Source organism: Odocoileus virginianus, chromosome 21 (assembly GCF_023699985.2).
Source record: "Odocoileus virginianus isolate 20LAN1187 ecotype Illinois chromosome 21, Ovbor_1.2, whole genome shotgun sequence".
Classification (NCBI taxonomy): Eukaryota; Metazoa; Chordata; class Mammalia; order Artiodactyla; family Cervidae; genus Odocoileus; species Odocoileus virginianus.
In genome coordinates, this window is record NC_069694.1 from 55,697,375 (window position 1) to 55,719,130 (window position 21,756).

The 21,756-nt window shown below is 39.0% G+C and overlaps 1 protein-coding gene and 1 long non-coding RNA gene across 4 annotated transcripts in view; one reads left to right on the top strand and one right to left on the bottom strand.

Annotated features, from left to right (window-relative positions):
- The window catches only part of SYNPO2 (synaptopodin 2), a 205,830-nt gene that overhangs the window by 29,734 nt on the left and 154,340 nt on the right, over positions 1 to 21,756 (top strand). The gene's annotated exons all lie outside the window — the stretch shown is intronic.
- The window catches only part of LOC110128806 (uncharacterized), a 76,837-nt gene continuing 61,875 nt past the window's right edge, over positions 6,795 to 21,756 (bottom strand). Inside the window, exon 3 of the long non-coding RNA XR_011482556.1 lies at positions 6,795 to 6,901. This is a non-coding gene — a long non-coding RNA (uncharacterized lncRNA). The remainder of the gene's footprint in view (positions 6,902 to 21,756) is intronic.

Here is a 21,756-nt window from a genome sequence, read left to right on the forward strand (position 1 = left end):
ACCATGGCTTTGACTAGAAGGACCTTTGTTGGCAAAGTAATATCTCTGCTTTTTAACATGCTGTCTAGGTTGGTCATAACTTTCCTTTCAAGGAGTAAGTGTCTTTTGATTTCATGGCTGCTATCACCATCTGCAGTGATTTTGGAGCCCAAGAAAATAAAATCTGACAGTTTCCATTGTTTCCCCATCTATTTGCCATGAAGTGATGGGACTTGATGCCATGATCTTTGTTTTCTGAATGTTGAGTTTTAAGCCAACTTTTTCATTTTCCTCTTTCACTTTCATCAAGAGGCTCTTTAGTTCTTTGCTTTTTTGCCATAAGGGTGGTATCATCTGCATATCTGAGGTTATTGATATTTCTCCCAGCAATCTTGATTCCAGCTTGTGCTCCATCCAGCCCAGCATTTCTCATTTTGTACTCTGCATATAAGTTAAATAAGCAGGGTGACCATGTATAGCCTTGATGTACTGCTTTCCTGATTTGGAAACGGTCTGTTGTTCCATGTCCAGTTCTAACTGTTGCTTCCTGACCTGAATACAGATTTCTCAAGAGGCAGGTCAGCTGGTCTGGTATTCCCATCTCTTTCAGAATTTTCCACAGTTTATTGTGATCCACACAGTGAAAGGCTTTGGCGTAGTCAATAAAGCAGAAATAGATGTTTTTCTGGAACTCCCTTGCTTTTTCAATGATCCAGCGGATGTTGGCAATTTTTTCTCTGGTTCCTCTGCCTTTTCTAAAGCCAGCTTGAGCATCTGGAAGTTCACGGTTCATATACTATTGAAGCCTGGCTTGGAGACTTTTGAGCATTACTTTGCTAAGTGTGTGAGATGAGTGCAATTGTGTGGTAGTTTGAGCATTCTTTGGCATTGCCTTTCTTTAGGACTGAGACAGAATTGAATATTTATGCATTCTTAAGAAAGAGATATTTTAAGTTTAGTTATTTTTAACTTCATATGAAGGGCATCGTACTGCATTTAGTCTTTGGAGATTTTGTTTTTCTCATAATGTTACCACTGGCCTATATCCATATGGCTGCAACCTGTTCGTTTGTTGTGTTGGGTGTGTAACCTTCCACTATGTGAGCATCTCACAGTTTGCCTATCATTTTCTTTTCAAAGGACATGTGGGCTGCTCCAGGTGTTTGCTGTTCTGAGCAGTGCTGCTAGAACATCTTCTGTTGCAAGTGGGTGAGGGTTTCTTTTAGCTATAAAGTCAGGAGTAGAGTTGTTGGGTCACAGGTTTGTAAGTGATCAGCTTAGGAGGAAAAACTATTTTTTCAAATAGATACATGACTTACAATTCCACCAGCAATGCCTAAGGAACCCTATACCTCCACATCTTCTCCAACACTTGATCAGGTTTTTTAATTTTTGCCATTCTTTTGGCAGTAAAATATTATCTCTTGTGGTCTTGATTTGTATTTCTCTGACCACAAGGTAATTCAAATATCTCTTCATTTGCTTTTTGGCAATATGTGTTTTTTATTCTGTGAATTGCTTTTTCATATCTTTAGAATATTTTTCTTTTAGGTTATTTGTGTCCTTCTTGACTGATTAGTATAAGAACTTTACCCATTCTTCATATAATAAACCTTGTCAGTTGAATGTATACTAAATGAACTCACAAGGTTTATAACCTTTTCAGGTTATTTAAGGTTTCTTTGGATGAGCAACAATTTCAATATAGCCAAATGTATCAATTATCTTCTTTTATAATTAATTTTTTGGATCTTGTTAGAAAAATCTTTTATTACACTAAAGTCTAAGAAATATACATCTATATTTTCTGTAAGATCTGAGTTTTTGTAATTATTATTTAAAGTGTTTTTTCCAAGATCTTTTCTAGATTTATTGTTTACAATAAACCTTTTTATTTTTCTTAAAAAATGGTGTTCTTTCAATTCCAGGAAATTTCTGCTACTTTCAAAAATTTTGTTTTAATCATCTTGGAGATTACAAGTAACCTGGTTAAAAGCAATCCCCTGCCATCTGCCACCACCACCTCACATTTATAGAATTCAGCCATTGCAATTTTCTGACTTAATAATGGCATCAGGGTGTTGTGACAATAACTAGGAATCCAGTTTTTTAATTTTTGAATTCTTCAGCTGTAGCTTTGTTGTTTGGATCAGTGAAGTAGGAAAGAATTTAGTAAAAAAAATGAAACCTAGCTTTATACTATGTGGCCGTATGTACATACATGTATATGTGTGTTCCTTTTTATGTATGACTTCCAGGGAACAATACTAAAAATATTTCAGTCTGTAAAAATGAATTTGTGGTAATGGATAAATATCAATCACTTGTGCTTTATTTAAAAGAAAAAATTGATTATGCCAGAAGTCATTTTTCTAGTTAATTCTAAGACAGTGAGAAAAAGACTGGTGGCAGGCATATTTTGGTATAATGTAAGGAGAATAAAACAATTGCAAAATATTTGGAAAATTAGCTAAATTTCAAGCCGCCATATACTAAAATTTGATATTCTCTCACTTTTCAAATTCAGTGAATGAGCAGAGTTAGAGAGAAGTCCAAATTAAGGTGATCATTTTTCCATCAATTATAGAGCTGGGCAGCGAGGAGCTAACTCAGCAGTGTTTACTGCGTGGCCCTATGTTTTACAGTCTTTCCTATTTAGCTTTCTATTCAGATTTTTTGCAATACAAATTCCATGTTTTACAAGTTTCCTAGAAACTGCAAGTTTTCTGTTTTACTTTTGAAAACAAATTTCTTTAATAAAGTAGCCAAAATATAATCCTGAACTGCAACCAGATGTTTCAGTGTTCACATAAAGAAATGTCCTTTCATTTTTCACCACTTCACATGTGGCCAGGTGCACATGTTTATGTAATGTGTTTATCTGTAATAGATTATAACACAGGAGAAACATTAAATAAACCTACAGATATACTTGCCCAGGTGGCTCACCCATTAGATCTGTATTTTATAGTGTTCTATTTTTTGGTTGTTGAGAATACGTTGGAATAGAAATGGACAGAGGTTTATCTCTAGAAACAGGTTTGATTTCCTTAAAAGGCAGTTGTTGCCTTTCTCCTTCGCTTCTCTGGAGAACTGGCTACAAAGTGGAAATAGTTATGCTATGACTCATTTACAAGGCTGTGCACAGCATATAGAGTTCAGATAAAATTATAATGAAACAGAATCTAATTAGACTCTGTGGAACAAGAGAGTAATTTAAGGAAATTTTATGGATTGCATTTTCCTAAATCTACTTTGTTGATAAAATAAGCTGTTCCTTGTTTTTTAAAAAAGACAATGCAAACATTGGGATGAGATTTTCACTTGCCTTTTAAACTCAGTATATCTAGTTTGGTATTTGCCAAAAGATATGACATGTATTGTTATGTTAGTGATTACTGGGTAAATTAGAAATGATTTAATTCTTGTTCAGGTGTCTCAATGACTACTTTAGATTAAGTTCATCGAATTGCATATAAAAATATAATTGTACCAACCATACTGCCTAGCTTAAAATTTAAGCTATCATAAAATTAAATATACATTTTAAGATTTCTATAGCAGTATCAAACTGAAATGCTCTTTGCTTTGCCAGTTTTAGCAAGATGCTCCCAGTGTGAATATGTTGTTTGAAAATGCAGATAATGCTTTCCTCATGTGAACACAATGAGATCTTTAAAAATATTTGAATACTTATTCAAAAAGACTTGTGAATACTTACACTGAGTGAGGGAGAGCAAATATAAGGGACAGACATGACAGAAAGTGCTAAGAGAGCATGACATTTATTCTTCAGAGTCTGGATTGGGCCTCCCTGTCATTTAGGTCTGTGCTCTATCAGCCATCTGCAGTAGACTTGGACTTTGACCTCAGTCTCTGCAGTCACCATACTAAGTCAGCCCCCAGCCCCATATTTTGGCTACAAAATAACAAAGTAATTAAAGGAAAAGAGAAAGATGTATTCATCTGAATACAGTTTTTAAAAACTGCTTTGGTGTCAATGAACATCAGTTAAGGGAGTGCCATGAATCAAACTAGGCTCCTGGGATGCAAAGATGAATATTAAAAAGTTCTTCTCTTCTAAAAGCTTGCATTATTATAGAAAGAGTCAAATATGTGATACAATTAGTATGATATGATGTTCTAAGTGTTTTTGTAGACAATGGTGTAGACGATAATGGAGAAAAAAGGGGCATATACAGGGGTGATCAGAATGTATTCTGGAAGATGAAATACGTAAACTGAAGCATGAATACAGGAAGGCTTCTGTCTGGATGGAGCAGGGGCAAACAGGACATGTTCTAAGAAGGGGCGGCCTTAAGGCATAAACCAGCATGGCCTGTAAGATCCTCTGAGTGCAAGAGTCTGCTGCAACCAGGGCCTCGGGGTGTGCATGAGTGGGGCACCTGCGGGTGCAGAGCTACAGATGAGATACATTGTTGTGGAGTTAGGCAGGAGCCACCTCATTCAGGGACTTGTGACCTCGAAGTAGCTAGAATTTTCAAAAGGCAATGAGAATCCGTTAAACCATTTTACACCTTTAAGGAATAATATGATCAAGCCCTGGAGACAGGATTGGTTGGGTGAGGGACCTCAAGGCTGGGAGAAGACAGAGGATGAGAAGTAGAAAAGAGGAGATAAAGCCCCTTGATCAGAATAATTAGATTCTGTAGGATTAGGTGGTTATACAGGTAGTGTAGGAGAAAGAAGAATCTGAGCTGACCTGGGTAACTGAGCAAATTTTAGGGTCATGCTTGGAGGTAGTGATTATAGAAGAAGGAAGAGGTATACAAGGAGGATAACAGGCTTACTTTTGTGCATTTGAAGTGGGAGATTGTTGGAGAATATCCACAGTGTCTCGTTGGCAATTATGGGTAAGGCTCCAGAGCTCAGGAGAGAGGGAAAGATTTGGAATTCATCTGTGTGCAGCTGGTGGTTGAAGTCATTGAAGTGGGTGAGATCACCCACATCAAGAAAAACAACTGTTATCTAAGTGATCCAGCTTCACACAGAGTAGATACAACAGTTCTTGGCACCTACAGCGGGCACACCACCAGGTACTTGTTCTGTCCTGGACGGTACACAGCCTCTAAGAATAAATAACCCAGCATGGAACAGAGGAAAGGCGGTTGTTGGCTGCACTCTTTCTCTCTCCTCTGCAAGGTAATTTAACCATCAAGAAAACTCTTTGTAGCTTTAGTGTGATCTAATAAGAAATATGCATTTCATACTCCAACTTTATTAAAATTGCATACTGGAACAGTTTTGCTGAGGATGAAATAAATCTGAAGTCAAGTGAGTATGTTTGAAATACACATATGAAACCATGTGTTTTTTGAACACCAATCTAATCATGGGATAACCAGGTTGTAGGTGGGCTCACTGGCCAAATCAAGAATAATCTCCTCTACCTACAGTATAGAACTCTGTACATGGAACTCTGCTTAATGTTATGTGTCAGCCTGGATAAAAGGGGAGTTTGGGGGAGAATGAATACATGTATATGTATGACTGAGTTCCTTTGCTGTCCACCTGAAACTATTCCAACACTGTTAATCAGCTACGCGTGCACGCTATGTTGCCTCAGTCATGTCCGACTCTTTGCAACCCCATGGACTGTGTAGCCTGCCAGGCTCCTCTGTCCGTGGGGATTCTCCAGGCAAGAATACTGTATCTCTTATGTTTCCTGTGTTGGCAGGCAGATTCTTTACCACTAGCACCACCTGGGAACTGGTTAATCAGCTATGCTGTCTGTGCTATGCTTAGTCGCTTCACTCGTGTCCCACTCTTAGCGACCCCGTGGACTGCAGCTCACCGGCTCCTCCATCCACGGGATTCCCTAGGCAAGAGTACTGGGGTGGGCTGCCATGCCATCCTCCAGGTTATCAGCTATACCCCAATACAAAGTAAAAAGTTTTTTTTTTAAAAAGAGAAGAATCTCCTCTAGCCAAGGAAGATGGTTATTAAAATCCACCTGAGTTCTTTACCTAGCCTCTAAGTGTTGGCATGCTATAGGGTTTCACTGCCTTCTCATTCTGTGATTGCATCCTTTGAGATTCTCCTGCCTTTATTACGATAATGCTGTCCATGTCTCTGTCCCTAGAACCTTACTTTCAGATCTGTCCTCCACACATTTGCCAGCTATTGTGATGCTGGCAAAACACATACTGGCCCTTGCTGATTAAAACCCTCCAGTGTTTCCTCGTTCCTTTCAGACTAAAGCAAATACTGTTTAATTTTGGGAAAATGGATCCTTTATCAATGATGCTCTAATTCTTTAGCCTTATCTTTTTTCCTTCTTACTATTTGAGCTTTAAACTCTAGTAACACCAATTGCTTACTTTTCACATATATGCAATATGCATGTATGTATACTTTTTTGGGTCACCTGTCTTCACTCTGGCTTCTCCCTCTATATGCAACTCTCTCCCTCCTCAGATGGTGAGGTGTCTTGGCCCTGAATGAATTAGCTCTCTATTTTCATAGTACTGTGTGCCTATCATTGTTACTTAACACATTATTTCATAATTACCTGTTTATATGGCTGTTTCCTTCACTACCCGGGGATCACCTTGCAGGTAGCAACTGTGTTAAATTCATCTTTGCATCATTAGTGACTAACATATGCTCATAGAATGCTTAAACAAATAAGCGAGAAGTGAAGATCAAGGGAAAGCTCACATGAAAAACATTTTTTGTACTTCAGCTTAATTGTTTTAGCCACTTAGTAATTCCAGTTAACCACATGCAAATTTGTTACTGCTAAGTTCTTTTTGTTACCAGTTCTAGTCAGATACTCTCTGAAGTGGACATACCTTTACAGGATGTGCAGAGCTGTTTCCTTCCCTCAAGAACTGCTTCAGTTTTGGAGAAAAAAGTAGATTGGCTGACTGCCCCAAGATGCACAGGTAGCTGATCCCTTCTGCAAGTAAAAACATGCTAGATTGGTGGTACTTCTTGCTTTATCCTCCTGAAAAACTTCCTGAGGAAACTCCCAACTGTTTACTGTCTAGTTTGACAGGATGGTCAAATAGGTTTTGCTTTTAACTCTTTTCTACCTACATGTTTATGGGACCTATATATGTTCTACCCAATATTTGATTAGGATGTACATGTTTATACAAAGAGACATATATTATATTTGTTTATAAAACCAAAGAGGGTTAACAGTCTTTTCCAGTACATTAACTCCTGGCATTTTCTGATTTCTGTTAGTTGTGAATTTAATTGCTGCTATTGTAACAGGATGGAGAGATGAAGTATTGTCTTACATTTTAAACTCATGTCCTACAAGAATCACTTTATGTTAGGGACTTCAGACAGCTAAGAAGCTCAGGCTGTTAGGAAGAAATAAGATGGTTTTACTGGAAATATCATCTACACACTTTCACCATGTATTTTTGGACTGGTTGGCTTTATCTATGCAAGCATTTTTTTATTATAGATATGTGTTACAGTACAAAGTAAATCCTGTAAGTAAAGCAATACATCTCATGGATATATAATAAAAGAACTGCAATATCCAAGTTCCTCACACATGTTTGGGGGAAAAAATCTCTGCCATACACACAACATGGTGACAACTTCAGATAGTTGGTGTTTTAGTCAAATTTCACACATAGTCCAAATATTGACCTTGAAGGTTGCTCCCTAGATCTAAATACAAAAAAAAAAAAAAAAAGGTGGTTAATTGACCTGTGCCATCCCTCCTTGAACATAGATGCATACAGATGCTGGCTGTTGAGTATAGCTGAGGGCATAGCTACAGACTGCAGACCCACTGGAGAGGACACGCTCTATCATCAAACCTTTGTGCCCCTCTATGACGAGGCTCCTTTCCTTAACTTTCTGAACCTCTGCTTGTGAAAAGTTCCTAGCATGAGGAAAGGACAGATATCTCAATAGGCTGTACTAAATACATACAGAACAAACCATGAGACAAAAGCCACTGGAGCGATAAGTTTTTCAAGAAAGTTTTGAGGGGATTGTTATTCTAAGTTTCAGTTAATGCTGATTTCAGCTGGAATAATTTGCTCGCCTATGTAATCTGTGTTTTAGTACCCACAGAGTTGACAGGAGCTGCCTACATACATCAAGTTTTACACATCTCTCAGTAAATCAAAGCTTTAAATGTGAAGGGCAGTACCCAGGGGCTTTGTATGGCTGTGTAGCATTCTACAGTGGATTAAGGACCAACAGATCAATGCAAAATTACAGACATATCAAAAACAATCCCTCTGTCACGGGTATGCCCTAACTCTAGGATGGTAGAGGTCTGCAAGAAATCATTGCCCATTTTTTATTTGCAGAGTATGGGGATCTAGAATCAGCAGAAGAAAGTCTCGTGGCACAATTGCAGTGAGGAGTATAGAACTTTTTAATTTGGCATTGCCTTTTAGGTGTTATTATGCGGGATGGAACGAAGCCGCAAGCATTCAGGGTTAATTCATTGCTAATAACCACGTGGTAGAAGTACTTCCCCACCTGTGCGCCTAGTGTACCGGCAGCACAGAAGCCAGCAGGGGTTCAGAGCAGAAAGGCCGAGCCCTCGCTCAGTGCTGGAGGAGTTGTGCCCGCCGGCGTTTCTTCTGCTCCCGCGCACTCCTGCTCCCGCGCACTCCTGCCCACCTTCTCAGGCTCTTGACAGGGCCATCCGTGCTGGTCCCGCTGTGGATGACAGAGCATTTCTGGGTGGACGTGGCGGAGGGCTGAGGGATCTCCAAACAGATCCAGAGAGATTCCCTCTTATAGTATGTCTTCTCTGGCCAGGTAAGTGAAGCTCAGTGATTAGGAAGTGGCGGTCTCTCCCGCTGGCATCTGCGCTGATCGGAGGGGGGTTTTCCTCTAGGCCCCTCTGCAGGCAGCGAGGCAGCTTCTTTCCTGCCTTGTTTCCATCAGCCTCTCAGTTGCAAAAGCCCCAGTGTTGTGCGCTGAAGGTGAGTAGCCAACATACGACCAGGATTCGGAAAACTATTCTGCAAATTGCTATCCGAGGCACATAAAACCTAGTACACAGCCTTTGTAGCTGTAGTGATCCAATAACCGACGTTTTTCCTCAAGTGAGGGTGATTGTCCGTTTCCTTCCACGGCATATGCTCCCACCTGCACTGCTAATTCCATCACATGGTGAGATGCACCACTTCGTTAGAATTTCTGTTTACAGTCTAATTAATTTTGTGGAGGGCACCAAAGTTTCAAGAATGTGGTCATTTCAGTGCCACGGTAACTAAACAAATGTGATTTAGAGAAGCATCAGGATGGAAAATATTGCTGACTTGGCAAGAGAACACAAGGAAATACGATTTCAGTACCTGGACTTACTAGCATGTGAAGCGTCAGATATTGTTTATTACTCAGCCATATGCATCAGATGTGAATTGCTGCCTAGACTCAGCAGCCACTAGTGTGCCAGCCTCAAATCACTTGATTGTTGGCCTTAAAAGCCCAGCCTACTTGGAAATAATGCATTGATTTTTTTTTTCACCCCCCCAAAGCCCATTCCAGTTACTGCATTTTTTTTTCTTGCCTAGTCACAGTTCATTGTCATTACTTAAATATCGGAAGTTCTACATTTAATACAGGCCCCAGGTATCAGGGCTTATGATCTGTGTGTGAGGCCAAAGCCGAAATATCTTGAACTCATTTGCTTTCTCAGAGAAACATTTATTATTACCTTTAGGCTCATTAAAGTCTAATTCTAACAGAGTTCCTGAATGTAGCTGTATTTAATTATTATTAACATCACTAGGTCAGTTTAATTCTGTCTCCAGTACATTTGGAGGAAGGGGAGGTGGGATCTATCTTAGAGATAAGTAAGAGTTCCCCATGAACTTAGGGGTGCCATGTATGACTGTTAACTCTGCCTGTTGGGTTCAGGTTACAATTATAGATACAGAGTTGGTATCCTGAAATCTCAGTGTGACAGTTTCCCAACCTTGATGTTTCACAATTCCAAGAAATTTTAAAAATGTCTAAAAAATTCCAATGTTTTGTTTCATTGAGGTATACTTGATGTACATTATTATATAAGCTGCAGGGGGTCAAAATAGTTTCACAGTTTTTAAAGGTTATATTCCACTTGTAGTTCTTATAAAATATTGGGTGTGTTTCCTGTGTTGTGCTATATATCCTTGTGGCTTATGTATTTTATATATAGTAATTTGTCCTTCTTACTCCCCAACTTGCTAGGTACTGGGAAAACAAAGCCCAATTAGACATAGACTGCCTCCAACTGGAGGAGGGCCTGGCAGCCCGCTCCAGTGTTCTTGCCTGGAGAATCCCATGGACAGAGGAGCCTGGCAGGCTACAGTCCATGGGGTCACAGAGAGTCGGACATGACTGCGTGACTAACACACTACCTCCAAAATGTAGTCTTATCGGGGAGACAGCAGTAGATTTTCTCGAGGCAGAGGAGGAGAGATGCAAGTGGAACAGTATCTGAGACGGCGAGCAGGCCTGGCACAGTGGGTGTGTGAGGAGGTCTGCGAGTGCAGGACAGCGCTGGGGATTACAGGCGGTGACCTGGAGAGGTGGTCAGGGGCCAGACTAGGGAGGCCTTTGTAAGCCTGGATGCAGACCTTGGGTTTTGTCCTAATAGTGAGCTAGTCAAAGCATTAGTGAGAGGGGAATTGATTCACATAATTCTTGAGCCATCCAGGAGAGGAAAAAAATCTTTTGCTTTTTTATACATGTCTGGAGCTGCTGGGAAGCTACTGCAACTATAGAATATGGTGAGGAGGTGAACTGTGGCAGCTGTAGTGGGTTGAGGAGAACAGGACGTGGTTAAGGAATGTCTGGGTCACGCAGTGGAAAGACTAGGTTGATCCATTGGATGTAGGAGGAAAGAATAATAAGGGTGACTAACAGATTGTTTCTTCTGCCTTGATTAAATGGTTCTGACACCTACTCAGAAGGGAACATAGCACATCCTGGAGTGGAGCAGTTCACACCTGTACAAAAACACACAATATCCTGAGAGCCAGCCTGCAGGTTAGGCTCTGAACTTTCTAGCAGTCAAAGCATGGAGAAAAATACAGTCAGTTACAAGAGGCACAGTATTCAAAGGTGTATATAAGGGACTAGATCTGATAGAGTGCCTGATGAAGTATGAGCAGAGGTTCGTGACATTGTACAGGAGAACAGGGATCAAGACCATCCCTAGGAAAAAGAAATGCAAAAAAGCAAAATGGCTGTATGAGGAGGCCTTACAAATACCTGTGAAAAGAAGAAGTGAAAAGCAAAGGAGAAAAGGAAAGGTATAAGCATCTGAACACAGAGTTCCAAAGAACATCAAAGATAGATAAGAAAGCCTTCCTCAGCGATCAATGCAAAGAAATAGAGGAAAATAATAGAATGGGAAAGACTAGAGATCTTTTCAAGAAAATTAGAGATACCAAGGGAACATTTCATGCTAAGATAGGCACAATAAAGGACAGAAATGGTATGGACCTAACAGAACCAGAAAATATGAAGAAGAGGTGGCAAGAATACAAAGAAGAACTACACAAAAAAGATCTTCATGACCATGATAGTGTGATCACTCACCTAGAGCCAGACATCCTGGAATGTGAAGTCAAGTGGGCCTTAGAAAGCATCACTATGAACAAAGCTAGTGGAGGTGATGGAATTTCAGTTGAGCTATTTCAAATCCTAGAAGATGATGCTGTGAAAGTGCTGCACCCAATATGTCAGCAAATTTGGAAAACTCAGCATTGGCCACAGGACTGGAAAAGGTCAGTTTTCATTCCAGTCCCAAAGAAAGGCAATGCCAAAGAATGCTCAAACTACTGCACAATTATACTCATCTCACACACTAGTAAAGTAATGCTCAAAATTCTCCAAGCCAGGCTTTAGCAATATGTGAACCGTGAACTTCCAGATGTTCATGCTGATTTTAGAAAAGGCAGAGGAACCAGAGATCAAATTGCCAACATCTGCTGGATCATCAAAAAAGCAAGAGTGTCCCACAAAAAAAATCTATTTCTGCTTTATTGACCATGCCAAAGCCTTTGACTGTGTGGATAACAGCAAACTGGAAAATTTTGAAAGAGATGGGAATACCAGACCACCTGACCTGTCTCTTGAGGAACCTATATGCAGGTCAGGAAACAACAGTTAGAACTGGACATGGACCAACAGACTGGTTCCAAATAGGAAAAGGAGTACGTCAAGGCTGTATACTGTCACCCTGCTTACTTAACTTATATGCAGAGTACATCATGAGAAATGCTGGGCTGGAAGAAGCACAAGCTGGAATCAAGATTGCCAGGAGAAATATCAATAACCTCAGATATGCAGATGACACCACCCTTATAGCAGAAAGCAAAGAAGAACTAAAGAGCCTCTTGATAAAAGTGAAAGAGGAGAGTGAAAAGTTGGCTTAAAGCTCAACATTCAAACTAAGATCATGGCATCTGGTCCCATCACTTCATGGTAAATAGATGGGGAAACGGTGGAAACAGTGGCTGACTTTATTTTGGGGGGCTCCAAAATCACAGCAGATGGTGATTGCAGCCATGAAATCAAAAGATGCTTACTCCTTGGAAGGAAAGTTATGACCAACTGAGACAGCATATTAAAAAGCAGAGACATTACTTTGTCAACAAAGGTCCATCTAGTCAAGGCTATGGTTTTTCCAGTGGTCATGTATGGATGTGAGAGTTGGACTATAAAGAAAGCTGAGAACCAAAGAATTGATCCTTTTGAACTGTGGTGTTGGAGAAGACTCTTGAGAGTCCCTTGGACTGCAAGGAGATCCAACCAGTCCATCCCAAAGGAGATCAGTCCTGGGTGTTCATTGGAAGGACTGATGCTGAAGCTCAAACTCCAATACTTTGGCCACCTGATGTGAAGAGCTGACTCATTGGAAAAGACCCTGATGCGGGGAAAGATTGAAGATGGGAGGAGAAGGGGACAACAGGTGATGAGATGGCTGGATGACATCACCCACTCAATGGACATGAGTTTGGGTGAACTCTGGGAGTTGGTGATGGACGGGGAGTTCTGGCGTGTTGCGGTCCATGGGGTCGCAAGGAGTCAGACACGACTGAGCAACTGAACTGACTGAATGAGACAAAAACTGTAAGATGCTATAAGTTATAAACTGTAATAAAGGCTGTGGTGTTGGTGGTTTAGTCGCTAAGTTGTGTCCGACTCTTGCAACCCCATGGACTGTAGCCTGCCAGGCTCCTCTGTCCATGGGATTCTCCAGGCAAGAATACTGGAGTGGGTTGCCATTTCCTTCTCCAGTAATGAAGGTAAATTATTACTATTATAGGCCAAATATACCTTCACTGGAGGAGCCAGGGTGCTGTCTTCCAGCTCTCCTAAGTCTGCCGAAGCCTAGCAGCGGGGTCTGCTTCCCCTCACATCTGTCTGTCCGTAGTAAGTCAGAAAGCCCTCCCTGCCCTCCCTGGGTTCCACCTTAGCAGGCAGACACAGAAGCAGCAGGGACTCCCCCTCTGAACCATCCCAGTCCGCAGACTGACACCTCTTTCTTAGAGGTGTACTGAGGAAGACGTCATCTATTCCATTCTCTTCCTGGAGTCTTCTCCTTCTTTCCCGTCAGTGGAACACAAAACCTCCTCTAGCCCTGTGTCACCAGTTTGCCCAACATGCACAGCCTTGCCTGGACCCTAGCAGGTGCTGGGCGGAGGAGCAAGAAGAGATTCCTGCCACAGATATTTCTGCATTTAAACAAACTTCCAAGATTTGACATTATTCCGACCTTTACTCTTATTTTTCCAACTCATAGTGGCTGCTGATTCTCTTCAGTTTATACTAGAGCCAAGATATAAAATGCTGGAACCAGGAAGGATCCTAAAATTTCCTTGGCCAATCTTGTCCTTTTTCAGATGAGGAAACTGAGGTGCAGAAAAGTAAAGCTATGCAACCAGGTGGTGTCTGAGAAGAGTCTAGATTCAAGTGCCCTGACTCTCAGACAATATTTTTCCATCAGCAAGCTGCTTCCCAGAACTTTCTTGAAATTGCACAAGAGAGATAGAGGGGAGGGGATGGAGAGGGAGAAAGAAAGGAAGGGGAAAACAGAAAGTCTGTCGTTGATTAGCATTCTGTACTAGAAAAGTAGAATTGTCAAGAAAAATGTATCTTTTGCATTTTAGACATTCTAGTAGTATACCTGCAAGATAGTACTATTAATATATTATGTCTCTATGAATGTAGAGACTTGACTCTGCATTATGATACGTACTGGTGGCCATGCTGACCCAGGGTTGCTTTTAATGATGTTATTCTAGAGTTTGTTTTTTCTAAAAATGGTTGAAGAGTTACAATCATGACAGAACTTTGGAAAATGATGGATATTTAATGTTCCATGGATGACTGAGAATTTGCAAAGGCTGTTGCTGCTACAAGATATCTAGTAACTGCTGTTAGTTTTACATATATATTCTATGGATATAATTTGAGTTTTTGGAAAATTTAGTTTTGCTATCCATCTTGAAAAAAAAAAGGCATTCTGCTTATATGTCTTGTGCTGGTATTATATAGAAATTGGTAAGGAAACTCTATTGATCTAGAAATATTAAACTTCCCCCCATTTCAAACTTTATAATGCTTTGTGTTAAAAATGTATATGGGCTGATTACAGAAAAGGAGAAACTATTCTCTTATTTAAAAAGCATTTGTGCTTGGACCTCAACCTGAGAGAAGGAGGGTGTCTGCTGGGTGCTCAGGATCTGCAGAGGCCAGGCTGCCCGACTCCCATGACAGGAGATTTGCTAGGCAACCAGAGTGAGCTTTCAAACAAGCCTGGATATTCCTGCCTGGCCGGCCGCCATCTTCCCAGAAGACAAGTAGGCACAGTAGATTAGAACTGAACCGTAATTGCTGATGTGTTACCCTTTAAGAAGTGTTGATATTTTATGGCAAGAGGTTTGTTTGTTCAGAACTAATCAGTCCATGTAAGGCTTTAGTTGCTAATTGGTCAGGATCAAAACTTATAAAAAGCATTTGAAAAACAGTCATTGGTGATTATACTGTAGGGAAAAAAAAAAAACACTTCTGACTTATGATGAAGTCAGAAGTGTTGATCTTTGAGAAAGCTTGCCAACCTACATATAAATTTGTGTGGGAAGAAATACATTTAAAATATGTCCTTCTAGAATAAACTAAAAAAAGCTTCTCTAAGCAAGAAGAAAACAGATGGCATAGGTCTTATTAGGTCATAACTGATACTTTGAGACTTGAAAATCCAGACTAGTTTCAGACATCCAAATGTGTGCAGTGACATTTCTTTAGAAAGGTTAGGCATTACTGAAAAAGTTTCAGGTTATCCCCACATAGATACAAAAGGATAGTTTTTTTTTTTGTCTTTAACCTTCTTTTATTTGTTCCTTTATTTTATAAATGTCTGGCGAAGAAGATTAAGCCCGTTAAAGTGAGCCAAGATACTTAAACCTAATCACCCTGGGATACTGTGAGTCAAAGTCTGCTTATGTTGTAGTTTTGTTTCTATATACTTATACATAAATACCTACATAGTATATTGTAAAGCAACTTTGAAAACCCTGGATAATGAACTGTTTCTTGTTCATGAACTAAACATTCCACAGCAGAGTGCTCTTGTCTTATGCTGTACCTGCATGCCTATCGCACTTCTAATGTTGTGATAAAAACATTCATTAAATTAACAGTTTTCCATAGAAGATTGTAAGCTCTGAGGAAGGAATCATGTCTATCTTAGTGACTATTTCTTTGCCAGCACTTAGGAAAGATCCTGGTCCCTGGCTATATAAAGAAAAAAAGTGAAAGGTAGGGATAAAGAGAAAGGAAAAAAGAAAGAGAGGAGGAATAGAAAGGATGAAAGAAAAGAGGGAAAGAGGGAAGGGTGGAGGGGAAGAGAAAGGAGAGAGGAAAGGAAAAAAGGGAGTGAGCAGAAGCAAAAAATGAAGTTGGTTGAATAAATTCTGGAGTGTAATGTACAGCATGGTGACTATAGCTAACAATACTGTATCATATATATGAAAGTGGCCACAACAGTAAGATCTTAAAACTTCTCACCACAAGAAAAATCAGTTTGTAACTTTGTGAGGTGATGAATATGAACTCAGCTTATTGTGGTGATTGTTTCACAATATATACATATATCAAATCATTGTGTTGTACACCTAAAACCAGTACAGTGCTATATGTCAATTATATCTCAAAAAAACTAGAGTAAAAAAATAGATGCATATAGGAAAAAATGTCAGTTGAATGCTATTTTTTATTTGTCATAAAAATATAAACTGGACAGTTTTTTAGATCTTTTAAAAATTGAGATTAATGTTTTTGCATGAGTAACTGAGTCATTTATATCTTTAAATTTATATCAGAATAAAGAATTCAGACTGTCCTTTTAGAAAATCAAATGCCTCTTAAAGCTTTAAAATCAAGAGTTTCTTATCTCATTTTGGCTAATAATATAGAAAAAGAAATATATTTGGTTAATTTCCCTAGTAGTGAAGAGCTGGTTTCTGATTTTTAATAGAAAAATGCATACCTCATTTCTTCCTCTTGAATCCTACCTCTCACTTTAGATAAATGACTTCTTCAAATCCAAGTTTTTTTGTGTGTATGTGTACAGAATCCTTCAGTTATCTCCCAAGAGCCTACAAAATTGCAATAATTTTACATTAACTATGATGGAAAGTTCCAAAAAAGTATACATGAGCTTTTTAAATAAAAATATATAGTGATTATCATAACTAATAGATTTATCTGGCTTAAGTCAGATTCTGTTGATTAGAACATCCAGTCAATGATTTATAAATATATGTATTTTATTTCTGATTTATTTTTTCTTCGTTCTGCTCATAGAAGAAAAAATCAAACGACTAAGAAAGTAAGTGGATGGTATTAATTTAGTGAACAGAAATTACCTCTTCAGTATTCTGTTGTTGGAATAGATATTTATGATGATAATCCTTTAGATTAACATTCATAATAATGATTCTGTAGGACTGTAGCTAAGAATTTAGAGAACCAGTTACATATATAACATTTTATTAGGCATTCAGAGAGAATATAGATGGGACATATATGTGATAACAGTAATTAAACACTTGTTAAGCATTTATCATGCACTAGGTGCAATACTATTTTCTGCATTGTCTCATTTAATTCACAAAGAAGCCCTATGAGGAAGATAATACGATCCCCCCCACCAATTTTACCTGTCTAGAAACTAATAGAGGAACCAAGTAACTTGGAAAAAGTCATGTAGGTGGGGTTTTAACATAAAGTTTATCTTGAGCTTTTCATCAGTTGTACTAGTCATCATGTTTTAGTAGCTTCTTGTCTTCCCCATTGTTTCCTTCCCACTTCTACTCTTAAACTGTTATGCATACTTCCATTAAAGCATTCATATATTGTACAGAATAATTTGCAAATTTAAAAAAAAATTTTCCCTTTCTTACTGAAATACAAGCTTCTTGATGTCATGGTACAGGACCTTTTCATATTTGTAGAACAGTGCCTGTTATCTAGTAAGAATTCAGCAAATATTTGCCAAATAAATGAGTGGTTATATCTGGGTCTGTCATCTTTGTTAGATTATGACTACCTTGAGGATAGGGAATATCTGCCTTGTGAATTCTTTACCCATGATGATGACTCAAAGTAATATTTTCTGAGTTGGATTAAGAGTTAAAACGAGTGCTATATTCAATAAATATTTAATTATTATACAGTATCTTAAATTACATCTAGTAAGTCATGTTAACTAAGATGTGAGAATACCATCACATCTTATACAGATGTTCAATTTATAGGGCCTTCCAATTTTAAAAGAATATTGTTGGATTATTACAGTAAATCTGAGAAATTAGGGATTCATAAGTAGGTACGTTGACTATTGAAAAGTTTGTGACTTGTCTGCATTTATAGAGCTTTCAATAGCAGAGCTGGGATGTGAACATAGGCCTTCTGACTACTAGTTTGGGTCCTTGCTATGATACTAAACTATTATATAGCTGACATTTCAATTTATGAGAATTTTCAGCTCCTTAAGTTGAAGGACTCTGTAGGATTGTACATTAGGTCATTAGGTTATTCTTGTTTTTAATATTTATTGAACACTTAAAAAATAGTAGGCTCCTTTGGAAAAATTTTATACATCTATGCCATATTCCCAAGAAGCTTGACTCTCCCTGGAAGAAAGAAAAAAAGAAATCCTATATTGAAATGAATTGATATCACTTCTTTTCTCTATAATAAAGTGTAGGCAGAATTCAGGTCTGCTACACAGATCAGAAATAGCTGGGAGTGAGGCATAGCAAATTCCGAGAGCAAATCAGTAGGATCCCAGGTTCTCAGAAACCAGCTCCACACCCAGTTCATCCTGTATTCCATGGATCTCTTTCCATTCCTTTGGCTCACTGAATCAAGAGTTCTTTGGTTGGGACTGCCAAAAAATGCCTCAGACACTTATGGGATGTCTACACAAAAAAGGTCTTAATGACTTGGATAATGCAATGATGTGATCACTCACCTAGAGCCAGATATCCTGGAGTGTGAAGTCAAGTAGGCCTTAGGAAGCATTACTATGAACAAAGCTAGTGGAGGTGATGGAATTCCAGCTGAACTATTTCAAATACTAAAAGATGATGCTGTTAAAGTGCTGCACTCAATATGTAAGGAAATTTGGAAAACTCAGCAGTGGCTACAGGATTGGAAAATGTCTGTTTTCATTCCAATCCCAAAGAAGGGCAATGCCAAAGAATGTTCAAATTACCTTACAACTGAGCTGATTTCACATGCTAGCAAGGTAATGCTCAAAATCCTCCAAGCTAGGCTTCAACAGTTCATGAATGGAGAACTTCCAGATGTACAAGCAGGATTTCGAAAAGGTGGAGGAAGCAGAGATCAAACTGCCAACTTCCACTGGATCACAGAAAAAGCAAGGCAATTCCAGAAAAACATCTACTTCTGCTTCACTGACTATGCTGAAGTCTTTGACTGTGTGGCTCACAACAAACTGGAAATTTCTTAAAGAGATGGGAATACCATACTACCTTACCTGTCTCCTGATAAACCTGTATGCAAGTCAAGAAGCAACAGTTAAAACTGGACATGGAACAATGGACTGATTCAAAATTGGGAAAAGAGTATGTCAAGACTGTATATTGTCACCCTGCTTATTTAACTTATATGAAGAGCATCATGCAAAATACTGGGCTGGATGAAGCACAACCTGGAATCAAGATTGCTGGAAGAAATATTAACAACCTCAGATATATAGATGATACCATTCTAATGGCAGAAAGTGAAGAGGAACTAAAGAGCCTCTTGATGAAGATGAAAGAGGAGAGTGAAAAAGCTGGCTTAAAGCTCAACATTCAGAAAACTAAGATCATGACATCTGGTCCCATCACTTCATGGCAAATCGGTTCATTTCAGTTCAGTCTCTCAGTTGTGTCCAACTCTTCACAACCCCAAGGACTGTAGCATGTCAGGCTTCCCTGTCCATTACTAACTCCCTGAGCTTGCTCAAACTCATGTCCATCTAGTCAGTGATGCCATCCAATCATATCATCCTCTATCGTCCCCTTCTCCCCCTGCCTTCATTCTTTACCAGCATCAGGGTTTTTTCCAGTGAGTCAAGTCTTCACATCAGGTGGCCAAAGTAAATAGATGTCAAATAGATGGGGAAAATGTGGAAACAGTGACAGATTTTATTTTGGGGGGCTCCAAAATCACTGAGCATCATGACTGCAGTCACAAAATTAAAAGACGATTGCTCCTTGGAAGAAAAGTTATGACAAACCAACAATGTATCAGAAAGCAGAGACAACATTTTGCTGACAAAGGTCTGTATAGTCAAAGCTATGGTTTTTCCAGTGGTCATGTATGGATGTGAGAGTTGGACTATAAAGAAGGCTGAGCACCAAAGAATTGATGCTTTCGAACTGTGGTGCTGGAGAAGACTGTTGAGAATCCCATGGACTGTATGGAGATCAAACCTGTCAATCCTAAAGGAAATCAGTCCTGAATATTCATTGGAAGGAAGGAATGAATGCTGAAGCTGAAACTCCAATACTTTGGCCACCTGATATGAAGAGATAACTCATTAAAAAAGACCTTGATAGGAAAGATTGAGGGCAGGAGGAGAAGGGGGTGACAGAGGATGAGATGGTTAGATGGCATCACTGACTCAATGGACATGAATTTGAGCAAACTCTGGGAGACAATGGAAGACAGAGGAGCCTGTGTGCTGCAGTCCACGGGGTCGAAAAGGGTCAGACCCGACTTAGTGACTGAAACAAAAACAACTGGGGTCAGTAAGGGTCAATCTCATGTGTAATTTAAAAATCAGCAAATATTTGTTTATCTCCTGGTTGAAAACTCTTTACTATAGCAGTCATTAATTTGAATTCTACAAATACAAGTTCGTTGTTTTCCCCTGAACTAAACACTTCTCACTGCTCAAAATTTCAACATGCTTTTAAACGACTCTGTTTTATTCCCCGTTTTGGAAGGTGCAGTGCAGCCTAAGCAGAGTGCCAGCTGCTCTAAACCATTTGATTCTGCCTCCCCACAGCCTTGTAATCTCTTTCTTCAGCAGGTATCTTCGTTCTGACCAAAATGGTATAAGCTTCCAAAAAGACTTCTAATAATAGCGCTTTCAACTATGTATAAGAGTTTTCACCTCAAAGATCCCATGATGTTTGAAAATACATGAGAGTGTTTTCGTTGACCTACCTGTGTTCTGAGATAGAGGCCGTGCTGACCTCACAAGGAAAAAGGCAGCACTTAGTGTGAGATTCAAAGGAATATTCCATTTTAGGAAAAACAAGTGCTCTGAAAAGTTTCCTGTCCTGACTTCAGAAACAGAGCAGAGTTTTGAGCTTGTATCTGACTGGTTATTGTTAATAAAGTAAGAAATCTTATCCTTTGAAAGCAAGCATCTTGAAGCAATTGATCAGTTGAAAAATTTAAACTTTAACCAACAAATTGCCAGATTTCTGGTACTATTGATATTCAATTACTTTATCCTGACTCATGGATAAGATTTCCAAGACATCTTCATGGAAACTGGGCACAGACCCTACTTAGGATTAGTGCTTGCCATAAAATGGTGTTTCCTATGTCAACAGTAAGTTGCAACGTGAGAGCACCTATATAAGAATTTTCTCTCTGCAATTTAAAATCTGAAATGTTGAATAACCATTGCTAATGAGGATAACAGGCAGGTTCTTAGTAGTTCATTGGCATCATCGTGGGAAGAAATTCCCCTCTTTCTGCAGTGTCCCTTACAAGTTCTCCAAGGGCCAGGTTGTTTTATCTCTGCAACATTTCTCACATCTCTGTGTTACAAGACTGTAGGATCTTGTTAATGAGTCATGTATAATATGCTCTACCCTGAAAATTCACATTTTTTTTTTACAGCCAACACTTGCTAAAATTCATTTTCCTAAGAGGGAGTAAAAGAATATAAAAACAATTTTCAAGGGAAAGAGACAAGTGAGAATATTTTATCTCAATACTGAAAAAGAAAGTAAATTTTGGAGTTTTTGGAATTCTTTGAATTCAAACTCAAAGGAAAGCTTAGCTTCCTTTACCAATATGCCAGCAAAACAATATTTTTTATAGGTTTCCAGAGTCAGAATCTACCAAGTTCAATAAAAGAGGAACAAGATAGAATCTTTGAGCACTGCTATTTAGGGTAGTGCATCATGGACTTTTTATTGTGGTGCTACACATAGGAAATGAAAATGTTTTTGTTGCATTTCGGGTGAACAGACAAGGTTGCTTCTGGCCTTTGGCTTCTGATCTAGG